The 9,014-nt window shown below is 40.8% G+C and overlaps 1 protein-coding gene across 1 annotated transcript in view; it reads right to left on the reverse strand.

Moving 5' to 3' along the window:
* Nucleotides 1-6,580, reverse strand: part of FOCAD (focadhesin) — a 331,523-nt gene extending 324,943 nt beyond the window's left edge. The window contains exon 1 of the mRNA XM_011930353.1: nt 6,272-6,580. The gene's annotated coding sequence lies outside the window, so the exon portion shown is untranslated. The remainder of the gene's footprint in view (nt 1-6,271) is intronic.
* Nucleotides 6,581-9,014: the final 2,434 nt, after the last annotated feature.

The following is a 9,014-nucleotide window of genomic DNA, read 5'->3' on the forward strand; positions in this document are numbered from 1 at the left end:
GAAATATAGAAAATTTAGATGGACGCTTGTATTTCCTAATTTATGTATCTTGGTCAGCTTCTCCACAAGCTTACCTAATTATTTATACACTTTACACTTATTAAAGTACACATTTTTAAATGTTAGCCTATTAATTTACTCTTATCAAATATTACCAGTGTTGAACTATTAAAAGCACATAATGTATAGTAAACTATCATAGGATCCTTATAATTTCACTTTTCTTTCTGTTTAGACATGGAAAAATTTATCAGTCAGAATTGCTGTTTTAGGTACATGATTTTCCTGAAATTGGGTGAGGATCAGTGAAATAATGACTCTATTACTTGTTCTTAATTCTCTGTTCTTTAATGTTTTTTCATTCACAAGTTTACTGGAGTATAACTGGCTTAGTAAGTACATCCTACTCCAAATGATAAAAATATAGTCAAGCTAAAATAGGTGACTATACTATTAAGATAGAGGAGATCATACAAAAGGTTCCAAAGAAAGTCAAAGAGTATAAAACGGAAAATAATTAAGAGACCAAAATGAAAATAGCATAGGAATAAAGATTTCACTAGAAATTGCAATTTATTATGTTTTGGAGGTTGTAAGGAAGCCTTGTTCTTTGGTTTATTTTACTGTTTTATGATCTTGTATGCAAATCCTGATAACCATTAACTTTCTCAAACTTAAAGTCTCAAAGCCTTATAAAATCAACATAAATATTTACTTATTAAGCAGTTTATGAAACTTTAATGGGGCCCCTCCTGTGCCAAGGGTATGTATATTATGAAGTAAAGCCTCACAAAGCTAAATAAATTATCTTCCATACCTTTAAAAAAAAAAAAAAATTTAAAGTCCAAACTACTAAAAGCTATCCATATGCTTCAGAAAAGTGCTGTCACCCTTACACCCAAATCTAAGCTCTTTCTAACCTGTCTTCTCCTCTAAATAATCTTTCCTCGCTCTCTCATTCCTTCTCAAGCTTTTACACTGATACCACAGTCAATAAGCTTTCTTATAGCCTCAGCCTCTTCACGAGATGCTCCCTGTACCTCCTAGGCCTAATAGAAACTAAACTCCCCTTCTTTGGTGGCCCCCATCAGTACAGGCTAATCATCCTTCCAAGCCCAAGGCCCAGAAGAATGTTTCCAGACCACTTGCCCCATCCCACCCCTACCCCCTGTGCCTTTGAGGGCATAACATCTAAGTATCTTCATCTCTCATATATACTGACCCATATGCAATCTAAACCTTAGAAATTTGGATCACATTCTACCCTTCCTCCCTGGGTACAACAGTCATCTACAGCTATCTGGGTGAGCAATTCGTCCAACGCACCACCAATCTCATTGTTCCTGAACACCTCCATTTCTACCATCTATATCCACAGCCAAACCCTACACGCCATCTATACCCTAAAAATCTTAAATTCCAATATTCTACTCTGACCAGAGTATTTCTATCCTTTTCATTATCTCCCTTTTAGCTACAAACACTTGTATATTTACTTCATCCAGACTTTTAATCATTTTAACCAATAATGTTATCTCAATCTTTCAGCTCCTCCTGGCTCTATCATCATCCCTATCCAGTGTAAAGTTCACATTCCCTCACTCTGACCGTTCTTTCAACAATATTTTCAACTCCTTTGCATTCTTAACCATATGCACATAACAAAATCCAAATACTGTATCAATCCAATTACTTATCATCTCTGGTTCTAGTGAATTTTGCTGCCAAAAGTCACAGAATCATATGAACTAGTATTATTACAAATTAATGATCCTGGCCTATCTGGGAAACCTTCCAAAAACTGTAATTGGCTCTTTCTCCTATTCCCAATGGCATCTGACCAGTCTCTTCTTGTTGAATTCTCTCCCTCCTTATCTTCTAGACGTCCAGTGTCATTAGGCTGTTCCTTCTGTCTTTTTCACTGAGTCATCTTTCCTACAGGGCGGTGTTTCCCAGGGTTTCCCTTCTGTTTTATTCTTTCTTATTCTATAAACTCTCTCTTAGGCATCATCCATTCTCACATTGTTTTAACTACCTATAAGTTGATAGCATCCTAATCTCTATCTCCAGCCTAAAATCCTCTCTTTATCTCCAGACCAAAGCTGCCAAATGCCCACTGAACAGCACCAACTGTGTGACCCAAACCCATGTCCAAGACTACTGATCTTATTCTCCCCATATATCTGATATTCCTCATGTGATTCCTATCTTGGGAAGTCATAAACCTAGGAGGTATCCTTGACTCCATCACTTCTTCATCTCCTACATTCATCTGGCCACTAACTCAATCACCTTAATATATCTGGAATTCATCCTGTTCTCTCAAGCACCACTGAATTTTCGGAGTTCTGTCATATGTAATGGAAATTTTTGCCTCACTCCACTACAATTCATTCCTCACATTGCCTCATGAAACTGATCTTAACTTTCTTCCACTTAAAATCTACTACTCATGGATCACCACAGCCTCCAGAATAAAGCTCAAAATGGCTAACATGGTGTGGAAGAGAGTTTTCATTATTTACTCCTTGTTAACTTTTTAAAGTTCATCTCTCTATTCTCTCTCTTAACACATTAGGGGTCTATGTTCTGTCTTTAACCTATCTGTTTGTCCTCACTACTTTCTTGTGCCTGGAATGTCTTATCCTCTAATATCACCAACTAATTCCTACTCACTTTCAAACTTTAACTGAGATGAAAATTCCTCCATAAAGCCTTCTCTGAATCTCCTCAAACCTCACACACAGTTTTCTTCTATCCCCCACTATACTATGTAAACAACTAATCATAATGTTTATCCCATTGTATTTTGGCATTATTTATGGAGTCCATGCAATACTGTAAGTTCCTTAAAGAAAATTTAAGGACCTAGTATCGAAGTAGTTGCTGTCTTTGCTGAACAAAGGAATAAATAAAAAATAGTGAATACAATACCTTTAATAACTATGACTCTTTAAAAAATCACATTTACTTAAATGTTTCAACAATTAAAAATATTTAATAAAAAGTATCCTCCATTCCTCTCCATGTGTATGTCCTAATAGCATATACTAATACTAAAATCAGGTTTGGATACATAAACCAACATGCGCAATGATTGGAAAGCAAAGTAGAACTTAAGACTAAATTATGAAAGCAGGTAGGCCAAATAGAAAGGCTTGTCAAGAGAGAAGGGAAAGATACACCCTGGCAACCAAAAAAACTTCATAATAAAACTACAGTTACAACACTCACAATTACTGTATGACATTTGTTCAACATACTTATCAACCAAATTAGCAAGAACTCATCTGACCAAAAGGAGATTAGAGGATATCTTCGAAGGCATAAATCTCCAGTTTAGGAGCTTCAGTGGAATGCTTCATTGGTCCCCAGGCAAGTGAAAAGATAAGTCTTTAAACAAATAATGGTAATAAACTGACCATCTATGCAAGTTGAATTCTCAACTTCCTTTGGCCTAAAGAAATGTTTTCCCATCATGAACAGTGGAAAGCTATACAGTATTTAAAGTCAAGGGTTTTGAAACGTCTTCAAAATATATAAAACTAAAGTAACTCAGACTAATTAAATGAAAGCCAATATAAACTTTTAAAATCATAAATGCAATTTTATTACTTCCAATATGACCTGAGTAGGGAAAAAACAACAACAACAATGAGGCCAGAAGTACTTAGAGGGTTATAAAAACTGTATGTCAATCCATTGTTTGAAAACAGATGGGCTCTTCCACATCACTTAAAATTCTGTTGTTCCAAATCATTTACATGGAGGAAATTCACAAATATCCCTTGTCCTATTAGCTTAGCAAATCTTGTTTCTTATCATGTGGAAATAGTAACAAAACCTCCATCAATCTATTACTAATTGCGAATCACAGACTTATATTATACTCATGTAAGTATAGCATACTTTATTATACATCTCTAGATCTATAGATTTCTCATCTTCTAAAGAAATACATACTACCCACTTGGTCAAAATTTAAATTATCACCCTAATTTTCTTTTTGTACTTAAACCAAGTTCATTGTTATACATCAAGAAAAACTGATTAAGATCAAGTTTTGCTATAGACTAATAATCCTGACACTATTATTTCCTTAGACTTCCTCCAAATATAGTTATTATTTTTCATGGGTTTTTTTTTTTTTTTTTTTTTTCCGCTAGAATGTTAACGTCCTCAGCTCTTGAATTTTCCCACTTAACCTTCTAATCTTGATCAGGTCCATTTCTAGAACTGAAAGATGTAGCACTGACGTGAAGGCATCGCTTGAGGTCAGGATTTTGAGACCAGCCTGACCAACATGATATAACCCCGTCTCTACTAAAAATACAAAAATTAGCTGGGCGTGGTGGCATGCACCTGTAATCCCAGCTACTTAGGAGGCTGAGGCAGGAGAATCACTTGAACCTGGGAGGCAGAGGTTTCAGTGAGCCGAGATCACAGCATTGCACTCCATATTTTCTTAAATTTTCCAAACTCCTGATAGTGATATACACAATTTAATTCAACTAATCATTTGTGGACAATATCCCAAAAGTATCATGAAGCTAAGAATATTATGCCTCAGACTAACTGTTTCATAAATCATTTTAGACGGGGGTGGGGGGGTGGGGGGAAAGGCCAAACCATTTACTGGTAAGCACCATCAATCAATCAACAAATGAAAAACTCTGGTTACACCTCCACAAAAATTTTGATTTCAAACTATTTATTGACCTGGTTATCAGGCGTTAACTGGAGGCAACAATCAATTAAAATCCAGTAAATTTGGGGTTAATGAAACAAATGTTAAAATAGATACAATATTGATAAATATTAGCCACGTGACAGTAACTTCCTAACATTGATTAAGCAAATAATCAAGGCAGAGGTTTTAGCTTCCACTAATCTATAAAAGCAAGTCAAAATGCTTTGAAAATTGCATTTTTATGCAATTGTTTCAATATCATACCTTTGTATGTAACACTAAAAAGCTCATGATTACTATATTTCAAAATTTAGATGAGTCACAGTGCTTTCTACGCAGGAATTGGATGTGAATCAAAATTGTAAACATGCACTTGCTTGGTAGTCAAAAAGTGAATGTGGACAGATACAATGTTCGTTGACACAGTAAAACATAATCATAAAATACATCCTGTGTTTTTAAAATAGTTACTTCCTAACTGCTAACACATTTCAGGAAACACACCATCTACCCCTCCTCTCTTTGAAAATCTCAAAATTATACTAATCCCATTCCCCTTCTTACAGATAGGCCACTGAAACCTAGAGCCATTACTTACACAGTTACCAGGATTACACCCTCAGAGCCACCATAGTTTAAGGGATACTAGAACCTGAAAATAACAACAAAAAAAATTCCAACTCAAATCTAGACAATAAAACTAGCATATAAACTGTAAGAAAACGCAGGAAATGCCGATTTTAGTATCTGGTATGAGGCTGACCATCAAGGAATCCATCCAAAAAGTTTGGAAAGTACGAATGAATGACTGCATGAAATTGGCAGGATTTCATTGATTTCAAAAGCTCCAAACTCAGGAACCACACTGAGAGATTAGGACGCCACAGCTGAAACTAAAACTCATGAAGGGTAAGTGTAACACAGCTGCACGTCTCCACACGTTAGCTGCTGCGAAAATTTCAAAACATACATCTAATATACGCTTTCTTCAGGTAATTGCCGCAAGTGCGGACTGAGCCAGAGAACTAGGAGGCTGAAAACAGGCCCTGCTCACCCATAAGCCTTTGCATTATAAGTGGACATGATCTGAGTGAGTCACTGGGAATGAGAAGGAGAGTCACCCAGGCCAGGCAGGACGCGGCCAGAACCTCCTACTCTGTCCCCAACTAGGGAACCGGTCGAAGGAGAGTGGGACGACTGCAACCTGCTGCAGCAGGTATGCAAGAAGCGCGCCGACTGGCTTCCGAGTCGGGATCCCACTGAGTCCCACCGCAGCCACCACAGCCAGCCCTGCCCAGGTATCTCGGAGCTCCGTAACCTCAGAAGGCCTAGTCCTCCAGAAGCTGAGTGCCCCGTCAGGACCGGACGAGGGCAAAAAGCAGGTCCTGCCCCCTTCTCGGCTGCCCCTCGCCGCGACGCGGCCTTGCCGCCACATGCTCCACTGCCCCGTCTCCCAGCTCAGCCCCAGCCCCGCAGGGCCTCAGCCGCCCTCCATGCAAGCCGACCGGGCCGCAGGCAGTGCGACCCAGCGGTTCCCGAGCAGGGGGCAGCGGTGGCAGCCCGCCGCCCCGCACGGCTTACCTCCCTTCTGCCACAATCTCAGCCCAGCGCCGGCTGCCTGACGTGGCCCGCCCCGCCGCCTCGAACACCCGGGGGCGGGGACTGCAGAAGAGAGCCAATGGGCTGCACATCGCGAGGCCCTGTTCCGCCTCCTCCGGCTGCGGCCCGCCCTCCCCGACTCGCGCGCACGCGCGTCTAAGGCCCAGGCCGCGCACTGCGGTTGGAAGGCGGCGTGGGCGGCGGACCCGAGCTCCGCAGCTGAGCTGGTGCGGGGAGGGCTGAGCGCGGGGGCTGGCTGAGGAGCAGCACCGCAGTGAGGAGTTAGCCCAAGGAAAAGCATATTAAAGGAAACTGCCTAGAGATGCCACTGCAGCGTGCCCGGGTAGTCCTGTTGGCAGCCTGCCCCTATGCAGCTTTTGGCGATGCAAAACGGCTTCTTGGTATTTGGAGATTTTGTTTCCCGGGGGAAATAAATAGTAATGATAACAGTAAGGATTCAGACATTTTAAAGCAGACAGCCGACTTGCCGCGAAGACACTTCGTTCTTCGCTTGGTGTCTTTACTTCACTTGGCCAACACCGAACACTGCAGCTCTCCGCGCCACTGTGGTATATCCACTTGTTAGATAGTCCTGAGGGCGTTCTAGCCCAAGTGTTTCTGTTGATGTAATCTAGGGGGAACTGGCGCGAGTAATTATTGCTTGTTATTGCTGTTACGATTTTGCCCAGTATTTACTGAATGATAAACATGTATTTTCTCCTGGGGCGGGGTGGGAGCTCCCACGTGGGAAGGCTGTGACAGCAGCCACGATGAAACACGCTGAAAAGAGCCAGCAGAAAAAATGAGGAGAGACTGGTATAACGGAGTGGAATTCCGGTTGTGGATGACAGAATGGAAATTATACGCAAGATGAAAGAGTTAAGGCAAATTACTCTAAAAATATCTGACTTAGTTGTTTCTAAACCCTGGGGCACCCTTAGGGGGAAAAAAAGTGCCTGGGTCTCGTCACTTGGTTGAAAAAGCTCTGCTGCGGGACCTTGACATTGATATTTTTCTAAGTTTCCAAAGTTATTTTAATGTGTAAACAAGAAGTTCTGTCTCTCATTTGTAGGAAGTGTTTGGTTCCCCATCACCTCAGAAAAGTAATTATGTATCACAGAACGTTATCAATTTTCCCAATAACAGACTATGCATTCACTCTCTAAGAATTTATCTAAATTAATTTTGGGGCAGGGTGGGCTGGCTCACACCTGTAATCCCAGCACTTTGGGAGGGCAAGGTGGGCTGAGTTCGAGATCAGCCTGAGCCACATGGTGAAACCCCATCTCTACTAAAAAAAAAAAAAAAATTAGCCCTGCGTGGGGTTGCGCGCCTGCAGTCACAGCTGCTCTACTCAGGAGGCTGAGGCAGGAGAATCGCTTGAACGCGGGAGGCGGAGGTTGCAGTGAGCCCAGGTGGCGCCTGGGCTCTGCACTCCAGCCTCTGATGGAGTGAGACTCCGTCTCAATCAATCATTCAATCACCCAATCAATATTGAACCTACTTAAAGGTATTCAACCTCTGTTTTCCTTTGCGTGAAAGGAGTTTTATAAGGCTTATAATTCCCTTTTTATGAACATTGATGATATTCTCTTTCAGTCTTCCAAATGCACCAGTATTTCTTTTAGGACTATTTTAGTATTTTTTCTTCTATATTTCTTGAGGCTCATTAGTCAAAATTATAATTAAACACATAACTATGTAAACAGCGCTGTTCTAAGTATATAAATTATTTAATCCACAGAACAACTTTATGAGGCAGTTACAGTTATTACTCACATTTTATAAATAAGGAACTTGAGGTACAGCAGGTGAAGCACCTTGACCAAGGTCATGCACCTAGCTAATGGCCAGGCCAAAACTTGAATCTAAGCACCCTGGTTCTCAGTGAATAAACGTACTGCCTCTGTTGTAGAAAGCCTGGTTTTAGGAACACACAGGGAAATGCCCATTTAAAGAATGATGTTGAGTCTACTTTTGACACTGTCTTAGCATGTTCAGGCTGCTATAACAAAGTATCTTAGATTGGGTAATTTATAAACAATAAAAATCTATTGTTCACAGTTCTACAAGCCGGAAAGTCCAAGCAAGGTGCCAGTAGATTTGGTGTCTGGTGAGGTTCCATTCCTCATGGATGGTGCCTTCTGTGTATCATCACAGGATGGAAGGGGCAAATAGATTACCTGAAGCCTCTTTTTTAAGGGCACTACATGAGTCGTCATAACCTAATCACCTCCCAAAGGCCCCACCTCTTAATCCCATTGCATTGGAGATTAGGCTTCAACATATTAATTTTGGGGGACACAAACATTTAGACCATAGCAGACACCTATCCTAGATTCAGATTTTGGGCGGGATTGAGGGACTTGACTATTAAACTTGGAGCCTAGAACCGACTTGACAGCTTTTACTGCAGATCTAGGGTTAAGCTGGAAGTCCATGGGCTCACCCCCTCCTCCTGGGGTATACTCCTTCCATACAGGAACTGCAATTCAGCAGGGATCATTTCACCTTTTATTTAATCTAATGCTATACCAGGCCCTGTGGTAGGCACAGGAGATACCAAGTTGAAAGACGTATTCTAGAGCCTTATGGAGCCAGCTCATTCTGGAGACCAAGTCAGCAGCCACCAGATTGATTTTGACAAGACTACAGAGATAGACTTTTAGAACAAGAAAGGATCTCAGAAGTTGCCAGTCCATAACAAAGTTTTCTCTGACAAATT

Source organism: Colobus angolensis, unplaced genomic scaffold (assembly GCF_000951035.1).
Source record: "Colobus angolensis palliatus isolate OR3802 unplaced genomic scaffold, Cang.pa_1.0 Scaffold86, whole genome shotgun sequence".
In the NCBI taxonomy this organism is placed as follows: Eukaryota; Metazoa; Chordata; class Mammalia; order Primates; family Cercopithecidae; genus Colobus; species Colobus angolensis.